Source organism: Sarcophilus harrisii, chromosome 1 (genome assembly GCF_902635505.1).
Source record: "Sarcophilus harrisii chromosome 1, mSarHar1.11, whole genome shotgun sequence".
Taxonomy (NCBI): domain Eukaryota; kingdom Metazoa; phylum Chordata; class Mammalia; order Dasyuromorphia; family Dasyuridae; genus Sarcophilus; species Sarcophilus harrisii.
The window spans coordinates 591,084,685-591,101,860 of NC_045426.1; the positions used below are offsets into that span (position 1 = coordinate 591,084,685).

A 17,176-nucleotide genomic window follows, 5' to 3' on the forward strand; every position below is an offset into this window, starting at 1 on the left:
TGCAATCATATATGGTTCTTTATAAATCCATTTGGTGTTTTCTTGGCAAATAAACTGGAAGGGTTTGTCATTTATCTATTCATTTTAAAGATGAGGAAAATTATGCAAACAGGATTAACTTGTTAAGCCCAGAGTAACACAGCTAGTAAGTGAGTGAGGTCACATTTGACCTCAGGTCTTCCTGACTCTTAGCCTGACCCTGTACCATCTGCACTCACCATCTTAATAGTCACTTTTAAAAACCTCTCAATTACTTTGGGTAATTGTTGTGATATATTCCTCACTGAATTTTAATGATTATCTCCACTTGATTCTGTATATAGTATGTATATAGTTGTCTTTATGTTGTCAACCCCATTAGATTATGAGCTTCTTAAGAGTAGGGTTGCCTTTTATCTTTCTTAATATCCCCATGTTTAGCATGACAAGTATGTGAGATAGGCTTTATAAATGTTTCTCTTCAACATCTCTTGGATCTGTCCCCCTTCTCTGGACTCCATGTAGCCAGTATCCTAGTTCAGGCCCTCACTTCTCATTTGGGCTACTAAAATATCCTCCTAATTGATATTTTTGCCTCCATTTTCTACCATTTTCAATCCATCCTTTTCATATCTAGTCTCAGAGAGAATTCTCAACCACAATTCTTATTGTGATATTCCCCCTTCTCAAAAAGTTTCCATGGTTCCCTATTGCTTCTTGAAGAAAATACACACTGTTCTCTCTAGTGTTTCAATTCCTTTATAATGTGGTTCCAAACAAAGGTAATTTCACAACATTCTCCTCACATATTGTACATTCCAGCCAGCCAAATTAACTTTCTTGCTGTTCCTCACATGCAACATTCTATCTCCTATCTCCTAACTTTTGTAGAAGCTTTGCTCAATTTCTAGAATATTCTTCTCTCTAACCACCTCATAGATTCCCTAACTTTATTCAAAGCATGACTCAGTGACTGTTTCCTACAAAAAATTTTTCCCAGTCTTCCCAGTTGTTCATGTTCATCTAACTCCTCATCCTAAATTTGTAGATGTTTTACCTATATTTACTTATGCAAGTTTCATTTGTTCTAAATAGAATATAAGCTTCATGCAAACAAGAATTTGTGTCTGTATTTCTAGTCACCAGATATCACCAGTGGTTAAAAATCTTTTGTTGATGGAAAGACAATTGGCTTGTTAACTATTAAGCTTTCAGACCAAGCCATTCTCCAATTGACAAATGGTCAAAGGATATGAACAGACAATTTTCAGATCATGAAATTGAAATTATTATCACTCATATGAAAGTGTTCCAAATCATTATTAATCAAAGAAATGCAAATTAAGACAACTCTGAGATATCACTACACACCTCTCAGATTGGCTAAGATGACAGGAAAAAATAATGATGTTTGTTGGAGGGGATGCAGGAAAACTGGGACACTGATACATTGTTGGTGGAGTTGTGAACGAATCCAACCATTCTGGAGAGCAATCTGGAATTATGCCCAAAAAGTTTTCAAACTGTGCATACCCTTTGATCCAGCAGTGTTTCTACTGGGCTTATACCCCAAGGAGATACTAAAGAAGGGAAAGGGACCAGTATGTGCCAAAATATTTGTGGCAGCCCTGTTTGTAGTGGCTAGAAACTGGAAAATGAATGGATGCCCATCAATTGGAGAATGGTTGGGTAAATTGTGGTATATGAATGTTATGGAATATTATTGTTTTGTAAGAAATGACCAGAAGGATGAATACAGAAAGGCTTGGAGAGAATTACATGAACTGATGCTAAGTGAAATGAGCAGAACCAAGAGATCATTATATACGTCAACAACGATACTGTATGAAGATGTAATCTGATGGAAGTGGACAAAGAGACCTAATTTCTTTGACAAAGAGACCTAATTCAGTTTCAATTGATCAATGATGGACAGAAGCAGCTACACCCAAAGAAAAAACACTGGGAAATGAATGTAAACTGTTTGCATTTTTGTTTTTCTTCCTGGGTTATTTTTACCTTCTGAATCCAATTCTCCCTGTGGAACAAGAAAACTGTTTGCATCTGCACACATACATTGTATCTAGGATATACTAGGACATATTCAACATATATAGGACTGCTTGCCATCTAGGGGAGGGAGTAGAGGGTGGGAGGGAAAAATTGGAACAGAAGTGAGTGCAAGGGATAATGTTGTAAAAAAATTACCCTGGCATGGATTCTGTCAATAAAAAATTACTATAATGAAAAAAAAAACTATTAAGGCTTCAGGACATCTCACTTTATGCCACTGAATTTGATAAGCATGCTATTAACAGCACCTAGGGACAAGAGATTACAGGACAGCAAATAAATTTATTAGTGTAATGCCTTTGCTGAAGCTTTACTCTTATGCCTGCCTAATTATGGCACATTGGTACCTTTTAGCTCCTTCAAAGGCCATTCTAGTAAAATACAAACTAGTAAGTTTTACCAAGGAGCAAAGGATAAAAGGATAGTTCCAGCAACAGAATGTATCTGCTGACTACAAACTAATTATGTGTAGACAAAAATATAGTTATCAAGAATATGGACAATAGTGACTTTCTGGCCATAACAATTCAAAAAAACTGTCTGCAAAACTTCTTTATAAGAATTAGCACATGCATGAGTTATCCCTTTGCCAATGAGGTCATGTACATTTGATGTATGAAAAAGGAGTTTTACACATTTATGCACAGGCACTATTGCACTGCTAATAATGAGAGTTCACATTTATATATCAAACACCTCTCCTCACATTCCTTTAAAATCAGAGATAATGGCAATGGTGACAATGACCATTTTACAAGTGAAGTAAACCACGTTTCAAGAAAGGTCAAGGAACTTGCCCATAATCATAAAGCATAAGATGATTCAAAGTTGGGCACTTCCTGATTTCAAACCCACAACAGATTATTTAAAAAATTTAAAACCATTAAACTGCTGTTTTGTGCTTATACTTTCCCTAATTTAAATTTGCAATGAGAAAAAGAGAGTATCATCTTCTCTAAGATCACTACTAACATCTGGGTGGACTAAGAAAGACCTCTTTAGAAAGATAGAATCCAGATACTGACATTTTTTGAGTGGTTTTGAAATCAGTTTTTTTCTGTTGTGTTGATCTCTAGATACTTTAAAAAATATTTTGCTATGCTAGGAAATCATTTGAATGCTAAATAAATCAATACAAAAATTGTATTTAGTCTAGATTAAAATTTTCAACCCTAATTACAGGGTTGTTTCAACAGGAAAATCAAATTCCACATATGCCATTTCCACTAAGAATAACTTTCTCAAAAATGTAACAATCCCTAGCAAGTGTGAGTAATGCATACAAATTATGGATTTGTCCAAGCAGCCAAAAACTATTTCATGATAAGAAAGAGATTTTAAATGTCAAATGCAATAAGACATACTGGAACTGTGCCTTTCTTTCATCCTGGGAGTAATAAATACTCTATTGTGCACTGTTAAGAAGAATGAAAGAGAATTTCCCTGGCTATGACACTAACTAATCTTATGTTCAACTAGAGATCCTCAAAGTCTCTATCAATATACCTCAAATTTCAACTTCAGTTCTATAAGCTAAAAACAGAATTCTAAAGGATTTACCTATATAGTCACATAATTTAAGAGGAAAATGGAAAATGGCCAGAATATTAGTCTCAGGGAACTGAAGCTCAGCCTTAACTGACTTTTAATTCAAAGAATTAATCCAAGAATTCTACATCACCACAAATCATATTTCATAGTAAAGAGTATAAATAATAAGGGGAATAAAGAAGATAACCTTAAGTGAAAATTCTTAAATAGAAAAAGCAACCATTTTCCTAATTATAGAGTCCTGTCCTCAGAAACTTTTCCTAAAATTTCAGGTATACCAATTAAAGAATCATTGGCTTCATTTGAGTGAGGATTGGTCCTTTTCTTCTTCATTATATTTTAACTAGATACTCATATGAACATTGAGATATGCTTCTCTAATTTGGTAATGTCACAAAGTTGAGAGGGACTGCATATGCTACAGGATTCAAAATAGAATAAAAAAAGAAAACAAAGCCAAAAATAATCCAAGGGAATGAAATTTAAATTGAAGTAAATATAAAAAATCTTATGTTGGGATTCAAAAAATCAACTATATGATAAAATTGAAGAGACATAGATATGCAGCAATTTATACATAAAGCACATAGGATCATAGCACAATTTCAATAGGTCAACTTTGTGACATGATACTAGCTGCTTTGGCCATTATCTTAGACCATGACAATAGAAATAATGTACTCAGAATAAAGTTGGATATACTTCTATTGCACTCTGCCTTGATTAAGCTACTTCTGAAATACTACATAAAGTTGTGGAGGCCACAGTATAAGGACACTCCCTATGTATACTCTGAAAAGTATGATTATGAGAAAAGCAAGTATACCATAAGATGATTTTGTGAAGTAAAACCTAGTAAATACAGAGAGGAGAAAGAAAATTGGGGTCATTATGTCAAAGAACATATACTTCCTTTCTTTCACTCCAAAGGGCACACAATGAGAATCAATGAATAGAAGCTGCAGAGATAAATGCCTTAACTCAATATGTGGAATAATTCCTAACCATTACAGACACCCAAAATAAAACTTGGCTACCTGATAAAATTGTGAATCTCTTCACTTTTGGGGAAAGCTGTTAGGGACTCAAAAGAAGGCAGGTTTGTTTTGGATATAGATCAGATTAAAGGATCTCAGATGACCTTTTCATCTCTTAAGTTTCTAAGAAACAGTAGAAAACATAGATCAAACTCCAAGATGCCTACTTAGATATTTTTATACTTATGGACATGGATTATCCTCAAGTTCATAAAACAATTCTTATAATCAAATCTAACAATGTTACCTTTTACCAAAACTGTAATTTGATCATGATGCAAATGTATAACCTATATAGAATCGTTTGGTGTCTCAGGAAAGTAGAGAAGAAAGATAATTTATACTTCAAAACAATTGGGGAAAAGAAAGTGTTATTTTTTTAAATTTCTATCATAAAGGACATTTATTAATGCCCAGATGACTAACTCAAAGGAAATATATCACTCTTGAAGCTTCATATTCCAAGGATCAAATATAATTTGTAGCATAAGACCACACAAAGACATTTGTAGTTTATTTGGCTATCATTTACAAAAGTCCTTCCTCCTACTTTTCCCCAAAATCTGCTATTGTATCTACAAATTGTATATGGTGCATTTGGCAAGAAACTTGTATGTGCTATATAAAGGCCACAAACCAAACTAGGAAGAATTAAAACTTTAAACACTTGGCTAATATCATTTATTTTGTCAGGATCTTAACATCTAGAATATTGCTGTTTATTGCCCTGGGGTTGATTCAACTGTACAGGTGAATAAACAGAGAAGTTAATTTCTTGCTTTGATGATCTCGTTTATTTTGTCTCTTAGTAAGCTTCAACTTCTCCAACCCTGAAACCTGCTGAGACCCAGAACTGCAGCATTCCAACCCAAACAGCTCAAAACCCAGATCCACCCAAAGAGCAAAGCCAAACATATGATTCTGCAACATTTAAATGCCCCCAAAGGAGAAAAACAATGATTTTTAAAGAACACAAGCATATAATTCCTTGAGAAATAAATAAATACAAATTTAGAAGTTCAGCACAATAAGTAGAATAGGACCTAAAGTGATGATCTTTCCACCTTCATAGTTATTAAAGCAAATGTTTTATAAACTTTAAAGTGCTATATAAAAGTAAGATTTTTGTTTTAGTAGTGAGGTGTTTTGTTATTGTTGTTGTTATTTTGGTGTATGAATTGTGATTTCATCAGTATGGATAACCTCCAGTGAGGCAACTTCTTTCATCATTATACATAAGCAATCATTTGTAATTGATAGATAACCTTAGAGACTGAGTGATTAGTTCATGGAAATAGAACTATTATCATGGCAAAATTTAAACTCAGTTTTTTCTGACTGCAAAGTCAACACTCTAACCACTATGTTAGGTTTATGCTTATTAACTCAATTCTATCAAGATAGAAAGCAACATCAATCAGATTTGCTCATCTTTTATCCAACCTACCTGATTTCTTCAGTTTTTCATTCCAATGAGTAAAAAGTCAACTTCCTGTGAATCTTCAGATTGTGTTTTTAAGTCTCATGATTTCTTAAGTCAGATCCAGCTATTTACATCTTATTCTATAGAACATTTTGTGTAGGTGTTGGATGCCCATCTGTTTTCAATAGATTCCAGACATTAAAGTGCTTCCCTGTTTCTGGATTTTGCTTTTGCCAAGTAAGGAATCTAAATTCCTTCTAGGTGAAGGCATCCATTTCTAACAAAGGGTGCACATTTCTGCTTCTGACAGCAGGATCAAACAATGAACTATTGGCAAGTTGGCACAAAGTTGAATCTGTCCATGTGATATCATATACACTTAATTTTAATTAAAATGGGTAGCTATTATGAGTTGCAACCATAGACCCTATAATAATAGCTAAAATTTATTTTCTTCCTCTGTAAAACTTGTTTGAGTTTTTAATGAAATACTTTTTAAAGAAACATCAGAGTTTGTTAAACATCTATCTTATATAGTGTTGTGCTTGGCATTAATACTAAATAATCAGCAAAACCTTTGGCTTCTGTGAATTTATAATCTATAAATACTGGGAAGAAAATAATGAAATATTTAAATTACCAGCATCCAGTGCACTTTTAGTCATTAAGATCATGAATTATGAGCCATAAAGACTAAATAGAAATAATAAATGTTCAGCCATAGGACAGTATGTTTAGATTTATATACTCAGAATTGAAGATATCTATTAAAAATAGTTTCTTAAAACATGTAAATTGGTCACAACTAAACATGATCAATATTAAAAAGCTTGATAGTTTATTACTATGAACATTTTGCAGCACATTAAACAAAAAATGTTTAAATCAGTAACTCATCTTTCCTCAAGCTCTATCAGTGTCTCTGAAGATCTGTTAAAATTTCCATAAAAATGATCTTTTTGTTCCTAAATTTGGATTCTACAATCTAATCTGTCAATTGCTTTAAAATGCCATATCTTGAGAAAACATGTTGACACATGTTTCAAAACTGTGCTATTTAAACAGATAATCTTGCTTTCCCAAAAATAAAACACAAACAAACCAGATACAAATCATAGTATTCTTCTAAGTCAATACTAGAAATATTTTGTAGTCAGAACATCAGTCACTATTTGTATACCAAAACCCAATGTCAATATTCTGAAATGCTTTCTATAGTGGCATAATATTTCACTATTCCTACACCTTTTCTAATCTCTAGTTTTCAAACTAAATTTAGTCCTATGAAGATATTTATGATGAATATTTATTTATCAAAATCCCCTTTGTCCTATGTGATAATGGGTATTTTTAAACTAATCTAATTCAATATAACAACTATTTAAATGTCTAACATCACCTTCTCTACCTCCATCTTCTCCAAAAATACATGTGATCAAAATTGTAGAAACAAATACTGTTTAGCAACACATTATGATCCTTCAAAATATACTAAGGAATTCACAAAGACAGAACTCTCAGGAATTCTGGCACTAGTAAGCCCTGATACAAACAACCCCCCCCCAAAAAAAAAAAAAAAAAAAACTTTTATTGATTCAACTAAAAGGTCCCAAAGTCTTTTCTTTCCATAAACAAATCAGTTTCAATTGATTTCAATGATTATTATTTTTTTAATTTTCTAAAAAAAAATATGTTTTTTGAAGTAGACAATATAAGCTCTGACTCTCCTAAAATGTTTCCTGTTTGTCTTTATTTCTAGCATAGTTTGCCATCCTGAATGCTTCTTCAGAGGCCCTTTTCTGTTAACATCTCAGAATTTATCACAAACCCCATTACCTAATTTAGTCATCCCAAAAACAAATTCAGGAATTCTAATCTATAGCTAACTGTATAGTTTTCCAAGAAATTTGATAGTAGAATAACACCAACCTCAAACAATTTAACACTTATCTGCTTTAGACTTATTTAAGCAAAATCTACAAATATTAAATATCTACTGTGTGTTAAGCACTATGCTAAGCCAAAAAAGAGAGAGAGAGCGAGAGAGAGAGATTCAGTTTATGCATGACATAGACTATTCCCACAGCAAATTACTAGTTTTGAGGTAGAAGAGAACCACGTACATGGATATAAAATGCATCAAAAACTATTTTAATTCTGAACTCTATGTAGGATCCTCCCTTTTTGTAGAATAGTAGTAAAAGTGAACATAGGTTAAAATCCTAGCTCTTTCACTTAGTACTCTCAGTATATATTAAATATTTCCTTTATCCCAGCTACTATGTTAGTAACTAAGATATGAATACCTTTTATCTCTAAAAGCTGAAGAAGTCTAAAGTCCTGTGATCTAGTCCCAATATAAATTCTTATAAAGAACATTATTCGTCTGAGTTTCAATCTGGAAGTGAGATCAATAGAGCATATTATCAGGGCAAAATGCTGGAGAATCTTTTCTCTAGTGAACCCTTTCTCACATTTCCCCCCTTTCCTTAGTTATCATTCTGATAGTTTGAGAGGTATTATGCTAATGAAAGATAGGTGATGCCAGCCTTCAACAACATAGTCCTTTAGTGCTGCAAAAAATACTCAAATCTTCCCTTTAAAAAAATAAAACATAGCCATACAAAGCTATACAGCATTCAAAAGAGAAAGCAAAGGGACATTCACCAAAAATCTGTGCCCTGCCATCCCCCAGAACTTAGGTCTGAAATAATATAAGCTAGGGCTTAGTGATGTCACCTGAGAGCCCTGTAGCTGACAAGCATGTAACAGGATCCAGGCTAGCAGACTGGAAAGAAACAGCATCCACTGGATCTCTGCTGAATCCCAATTCAGTGTTACTAAGAGTTAAAAAAGAAAATGTGAGTCTCAGTCATTTAGTTTGGAAAATCTTAGAAAAGGGGTAGGAAGCAAGAAGAAACTTTCATAGCATGTCTTTTTTGGAGCTACGCCATGTCCAGTTTGTGTGGTCCTGTAGGAGTTGATCCATATTCAGGTCCTGCAGGTAAAGTTACTTGAGAGTACTAACCTATGGATTCTATTTTTTTCTTCTGGATACTTTCTTGTTCTTTGTGTCTCCACTAGACAGAATAATAAAGTGCTATGTAACTGGCTGGGGACTGAGTGAGGGAACAATGATACAATTTAGTAGAAAAACTTTCTTTTGACAAAGCTCAATTATCTCCATCCTCATATTAAAAAAAAAAATTATCATCTTAAGCTAAAATTCTAAATGGAAGAAAAAAACCACGCAGTTCTCTGCCCATTTCACTTCAGATGATATCCTCTAGTCTCAGGCTCCCTGCCATGTGCAGAAGCAATCCCCCAAAGCTGCCAGTACTGCTGCCACCACAAAACAGGACCACTGGCTCTCCAAAGTGAAGACTGTCCAGCATTCCACTACTGGCAACATTCCACCAACACCCAATTCAATAATCATTTAGGATTTTCTCTTCCAAAGACCACACTCTTAGATGGAAACTTGTCAGTAAAAGAATGACAAGGAGCTTCTGTTTGGGCAACATGGGCTTCTCTTGCTACATGTTATAATAATTAAGTCAAAGCAGTAAATTGAAGATTAACACTTGGGGGGGAAAAACGTTTGGAAACATGTTTAACAGATATCCATGAAGCTAGCTCTGTGGCATAAGCCCTTCTTGACTATGCACATCTTCAACACTGTCTCTATCCAGAGCATTTATCTGAATAAAAATTTCCTATTGATGTCATAATTTTCTCAATAATGATTCCAGATATTTCAATAATAAAAGATTATGGTCTCATAGTGTCTTTGGAGTATCATACAATGATTTCAATAATCCCAAATTTCTTCTTGAATCAAAAAGCTCCTCTTTAACTTCAATATTCTTCAAGTGATACAACTGCAAATCATGGAATATTACAATCTCTGAATAATTAAGGTCTCAGTTCACTCGAATAAAAAATGAAGAGTTAGGCTATGATATTTTGCCCATGAATGATTATGCAGGAGAAGCCATACAAAAGTCAGTTATCAGAGAAATACACAATCAAAAAAAGACATGATCTTAGTCAAGAAGATAGCGCATGGAAAGCCCTCCATTTCCCTGGCTATCCATAAAATCTCAAAACCCTTAGAATATTTGGGTGCTCTCTCACAGAGATATTATGAAAGGACAAAAACATTATTTTCCTTCATATGTTCTTTGTAGTAAATATGGATAAGTCAAAATTACAAATTCACTCCAAGTTATTATTAATTTAAAAAATTGTTTTTACCATATATATTTTCTTGGTTCTGTTCATTTTGCTCTTGATTATTCTATGCAAGCCTACCCACATTTTTTCTAAGACCATCAAGCTCATCACATCTTATAGTACAGTAGTATTTCATCACATACTATGTGTTCAGCCATTCCCCAATTGATGGGCATCTCTGCAATCTAATTATTTATCACCACAAAAAGAACCACTATAAATATTTTAGGACATATAGATTCTCTTTCTTTTTCCTAATCCTCTTGCAACCAGAGAAAGAATTGATAAGCAAAAGCATGTGTAGAATGGTTTTATATGTGTGTGTATGTGTGTACACACACACACACACGCACTCACACACATATATGGCCTTCTCTTATACATGCTAATCCATCTCTCCATTCCTCTATATGCATGGCTCCTTCTTACCTCTGCCTACTGATGTCCCTAATTTCCTTCAAAGCCTATTTCAAATGCTATCTTTTACATGAAGCCTTTCCTTATCATATTTGCTACTAATGCTCTCCCTCCCTCTCTAGTAATATATTTTTGTTCTGCATATATCTTGTATAAGCATATAAATATGTGTATATATATATACATACATGTTATATATATATATATATATATATACATACCTATAAGATTCACATATATATAGGTATGTATGTATATACCTACACATATACACACAAACCCCACTATATATGAAATTCACATAAAACCTATACTTTTCTCTATCAGTAGAAAGTAAACTCAAAGACAGTTTAATTTTTTTTATTCATATTCTCATGATCTGTCACAAAGTTTAGAAAATGGTTGTTGATTGACTAAAATTTCCTGGCTATAAATATTTTTCTCCAGTAATTGATGTTCTAAACATATCTCCTCAATAGAAACACTTAATGATCAACAATGTTCACATAATCATCTGAAGGATTTTTCCTCCCACAATAAATGTTCTCAAATAATAGACTTGCTTACAGAATTAAAAATGTCATAGAAAACACTTCTCACATTTACCTCATAGGGAACTGCAAATATACCAAAATTAATATCAGAAAGACTAAGAAAATCAAAATATAGCAGCTCTTATGATGACTAATTAGTTTTCTTGAATTGTCACCTTCTAACCAAGAGTCCATATAGTAAGTTAAACTTAGTAAATGCTCTATCGTGAATTAACAATCATACAACCAATCAGTCAATAATCATTTATTAAGTTCTCAATATGGCCAAATACCATGTGTTCTAAGCACTAAGGACACAAAGGAAAAAAAAAAACTGCTCCTTGGAGATCACAATTCTAAGGGAAGAGACAACATGGGAATTATGCACTTATAAGATCTATATTTTGCAAATAGAAGATAATCTCAAAAGGAAGATACTAGTAGATGATGAGGAAAGAGTTCTAAGTGTTAAAAGAAACCATAGAAGCCAGATCTGTCTTTAAGGAAAGAGAGCATCCCAGGTAAGGAGGATAGCCAGTATAAATGGGAAGAACATTATGTGTGAACTGGATTGGAATAGTAAGAAAAATAAAAACAAGGTGTAAGACAGCCAGAAATATAGAAGAGGAATAAATGTTGAAATCTTTAAATCTGTGTGTGTGTGTGTGTGTGTGTGTGTGTGTGTGTGTGTGTGTATAACTAAATTCTGAGTAGTAGGATGGAGGCAGCTAGATATCTCCAGGAGTCATGAAGGTCAGAGTTCAAATGTGACCTCAGACCCTTATTAGCTGTGTGATCTTGGAAAAGTCAATTGACCTCTCTTTGCCTTAATGCACTAGAGAAAGAAACTGCAAACCATTCCAGTATCTTTGCCAAGAAAAACCTATAGACAGCACAGCTTGGGCACAATTGAACAACAAAGGTGGTGTAACAGACCTGTGCTTTAGGAAAAACAAAACAAAACAAACAAAAACACTTTGGCGACTAAGTGAAAGATGGATTAGAGCTGAAAGAAACTTGAGGCCAAGAGATCAATCAGCAGGCTACTTCAATAGTCAACATAGGAGGTGATAAAGTCTTTACACCACATCTGTGGCTATATAAGTGGGTGGATGTATATGATAGAAGCTATTAATGTTCTATTTTTCCCCCATAAGTCAAAATAACATTCAGAAAGGAAAATTATACTCATTCATATTCACCCTAATACCAATTTTTTTTAATTTAATGATGAATTTATGGGAAAAAAATTCTTAAATTGAACCATGGTGCTTGGTAATAAAAAGAAGTACAAGAGTATCAAATCTTGTTTTTAAGATGATTAGAAATTGCCTTTTCATGGGTTTTAAAGCTTCTTTTCTTCAAGAAGACAACACTAATGATAAATTTCTCTTCCTCAAATCCTGAGTATAGAGTTTGAGGATTTTGCATTTCTTCATTAAAAAAATAAAATTCTAAGGGACTAAAAAAAGGATGAAAAAAATAGTTTAAGATTTTTTAAGAAAATTGTTCAAGTAACTAAATAGTGACAGTAAAAATTCATAAAGCTTAGCAAAGAAGAAAAAGGAAGAGGAAAGGGGGAGAGAAAAAGAAAAAAAAAAGGAAAAGAAAAAGAGTAAGTTTCATGTGGGTGTTTACAATACTATAACTTAAGCAAAGAGGATTTTTCCCCTTGCTGTAGAGTGTACACTGTCCACGCCAAGTGTTGGCTTTAGCTTTTACAGCCTACTTATTAGTCCCCTATGGAAATGTTGACAGACTGTTGGCACTGATGGTGGCTCTAATATGAGCAGAGTTGAAAAATGCACAAGATTGTGGCCTGGAAAGCTACTCTCTCACAAAATACTATGTTTATATAAGAAAATAATCCAATTATTTAAATGTGAAAAACAAATCTTTAAAGATATACTCACTCCAAATGGGTATTTGAGCACCTATAATACTAGACATTGGACAAGTTTTTGTTTATTTGTTTGTTTTTAATATATAAACTTAAGCACAACATTTAGGATATACCTGAGGTATAAAAGCCCTCTGCTGGCAAGAATATACATGTTCAACTACTTTTTTCAGCCTACTTAAAGCATATTAACTTGTGTGTGATGTACTCAGGTTACCCCAAAGGTACCTCCCCAACAAATTCAGCTGTTTCTATAATATGTGCTTTTTAAAGGATGGATAATCTATCTTTTAACCATTGCCACACTTGTCTTAAGTTATAAAATTATAAATAAGTAAACAGATAGCCAAATAGGATGGCTTTTTAGAGCTGTGATTTTTCAGCCCACAACAAGAAGGGGCAGAGTCATAAATAACTGCTCCAGACACAAGACCCAGATGAAAGAACACATTCGCTTTTGATGTGGAAAGGACCTGGGGTCATACTTCTGTCTTTTTAAGTTGGGACCATACATCCTTGTAGCAAGGAACAAAAATAAAAGCATTTACTTTAATGAAAAGCAAATTGTTACAAAGTAATAGATGTATAAAATTTTACTGTTGCTAAGTAACTGCTGCACAATACCAAACCAGAAGCAAAATATACACCTATATATGAAATCCTCCCAAAAAAACTTATTTTGAACTTGGTCATTCAGTATCCCTGTTGTTTATGTATCTTGTTGATCTCCTTGCTACTTTTGCACTAAATCCATGTAGGGAAAGGCATTGAAATGTAAGCCCTTAACTGTTATACTCAGACCAAGATAATATGTGAGTAAAGCCTCAAGATGAGGGAGTTGAGCAGCTTCCAAGACATTCCATGTATTCACAGCACAAATTCATTTTGTTTTTAAAGAGAGAATGTGATAGATACAATATACCATGAATCTCTTTACAGCACTATTAGAGAAAATTTCCTGAAGTGAATGAAGTTAGGTTTTGGCCAAGGCCATACAAATAAGGATAAAAAATAGGAATTAAACTTCTAACTTGTCTGAGAAGATTCTATGCAGAGAAACAGTAAAATAAACTTGATTCAATATAACCCTGTTCACATGTAATCACAAAATTATTCTACAGCTAGAAACCAAATATGCTCCATATTTTAGAGTATATATATATATGTATATGTATATATATATATATATATATCTTTAATCTAAGAAGCAAAGCTAAATCAAGAATAATTTTATTTGTAATTTTATCATTAATACAAATTCCTATTCAAGGACAGAGAGATACATTCCCAAATTTGACCATAAGGCAATTAATTTTCCAGTGATTGCAGCCCCTGAAGACTGCTTACAGCAAATGTATCCACATGACCAAAATTACATATTTTTGAAGTACAAGACCAAGTTAATCATCAGCCCACATATTGTTTAGCATCAAATCAAGTCGTTTAAAAAAAAGATTTTTCAGAAGGGCCTCATAAGTTAATGAGGAGAAGAGAGGGAAGGCATGGACAAACCAATATGCTTGAATCAAAAATTATAATATTTACTAAACTAGTTTTCATAGTATTAAATCATCAGAAACTCTTTAAGGTGCTACTTCTCAGTTTTAAGGTACTACTTCTCAGTTTTTTTCCCCTAATCCCAACGTTCAAAATCATATATCAAAACAAAGTCTTAATTAAGCCTAAACTCCTTTCTTCCTTTTCCTGTCTGATTTCTAGGTTTCTTTTCACATATTTCTTCAATCATTTTCTCTCTCTCCCCCATCCTCCTTATTTTCTTTCCCTCTTCTATCCCCCACACTCACACACAATTTGGCTGGTGTCTCCCCTGAGGAATTACCATTTTACCTTGATCTGGAGCATTTAGATGTTTATGCCATCACCTTAAATTGAGCTCCCCAATTCTAACACATTCTAGATTTCTCCTTACTTTCTTGTATTTATTTCCATTCTTTCCTAAAAGATTAATTCGTCCCTCTCACCTTCTTTCAGTAATCTTGAATTCTTCTCTTCCAAATTAACTCTTTCTAAAAGGATTCTTTTTAGAGACTTTTCTTGATCACCTTTCTCCCAATTTTTTTTTCCTCTCTCCCTCTCTTCGCTCCTCTTGAAATTGCTTTGCATTTTTATATGTATTTAATATTTCATTATCCTGTCATTTTCCCATAATATTCTAGGTCTCTTGAAAGTATCTGGCACTGTTTTGTAGCATAATTTACAAAAAGTAAGCATTTTTTAAAGCTTATTGACTTTAATTCTTCACAAGTATACCTGTGGCTATTACCAGACCATTGTGGTAGACTAGAGTATGTTAAATATATCTGTTGATCCAGAGATCAACTTTTTTTTAAATCAGGCAAGGCAGTGAACATCATCTCCAATTTGTCATGAAATTTGAAGAGGAAGTGTTTTCATACTATAGCTATTTCTTGACCTACTCAAATTAGAAGTAGCTTTATATAACATGTAATCTGATGGTTGAGAACATGAAGACACCAGTTGTGGTTAGCATCCCATAACAGCTAATCAAAATCCCAAGGGTATAATTCATTCACCCAAAGAGCCACTACAGATACTTTAAACAATTATATACATTACCCCAAGTTCTTCACTTCTTAATTATTCACTGAGCTATCTCACTCTAGCCCAAAGTCACAGCTCTTCAGGTTAACTAGTTTATGACTGAGTCAAATGTTCATACAATTAGTAGTCCAGATAATATAGGTTGAAATAAAAGAAACTTTCAGTTATTTTTCAGAAAGATTAGAAGTAATCCATTCCTCTTTTAGGAAAATTAATTTCCTTCTACAATATAGATGGTCTTATGCTACATATATGTGTGTGTATATATATGTATGTGTGTTCAGAACAACAATATAAATGTGTTCAGGTATATTAGAATTTTACTTCTGGTTCAGTGGCTTATTAAACGCAGGTAGGTCACAATTTCCCTATCCCAGCTCTGTCATCCATAAAACATATATACATGCAAAACATCTATAGTAATAACCTCTTGGTCTTGTGATGATCAATAAGAATGTAATAAATTATTTTTTAAACTTTAATGAATGTTATTTCCATTAGTAGCAGTACTACTTAGATTTTTTTAAAATAATAACTCATATGGTTCATAACAGCATTTTCACTCTTTTTGTTGTTGTTTGCTTGCATTTTCTTTCCCATTTTGTCCTTTTTGATTTGATTTTTTTGTGCAGCATGATAATTGTATAAATATGTATGCATATATTGGATTTAACATATTTCTACCATGTTTAATATATATTGGACTACTTGCCATCTAGAGGAGGGCATAAAGGAAGGAGAGAAAATTGGAACACAAGTTTTGCAAGGGCTATTGTTGAAGAATTGTGCACTCATATGTTTTGAAAAATAAAAGCTTTAATAAAAATATATAATAACTCATACCATTATTAAAGAAAACAATAATTTGGTAAAGTTATTGGGAGTGGAATATTCACCAATTAAATAGAGTAGATGTTCTTGACCTGGGATCTATAAACTTGATTTGATATTTGAAATATGGGAGTGTATGTATATATACATATATCTATGCATACAAATACATATATACATATTCATATGCAATTATATTGTATATAATTAATTTCTTTGATAATATCACATGTTTTATTTTATTCATTTAAAAACTTAATTCTGGATCTATCAATTTTAGGGTTTGTGGTCCAAAGAGAAAAAGGAATCCTGGAATAAGATTACCAATAACTGGAGGGAAGAATAGTCTTACTAAGTCTTACTCAAAAGTGTTAAGATGATGTAAATCATTCTAATCAATAGCTGCTAAACACTTCAGCATAAAACACAGTGTTATGTGCTTAGGGTAAGATGTAAAGTTTAGATAGATAATACAGTTCAATTCTTGCCCTCAAGACACTCATAGACTTCTTATATAAACTGATTAGTCTGAATTTATGATTTCACCCATGTAGAGAATTCCCCATGTGAAAACTCCATTCACAAAGGCTAATATGAAACTCATCTAGAGTAT

The 17,176-nt window shown here is 32.9% G+C and overlaps 1 protein-coding gene across 1 annotated transcript in view; it reads right to left on the minus strand.

Moving 5' to 3' along the window:
- The window catches only part of RSPO2 (R-spondin 2), a 257,233-nt gene that overhangs the window by 144,578 nt on the left and 95,479 nt on the right, over nucleotides 1-17,176 (minus strand). The gene's annotated exons all lie outside the window — the stretch shown is intronic.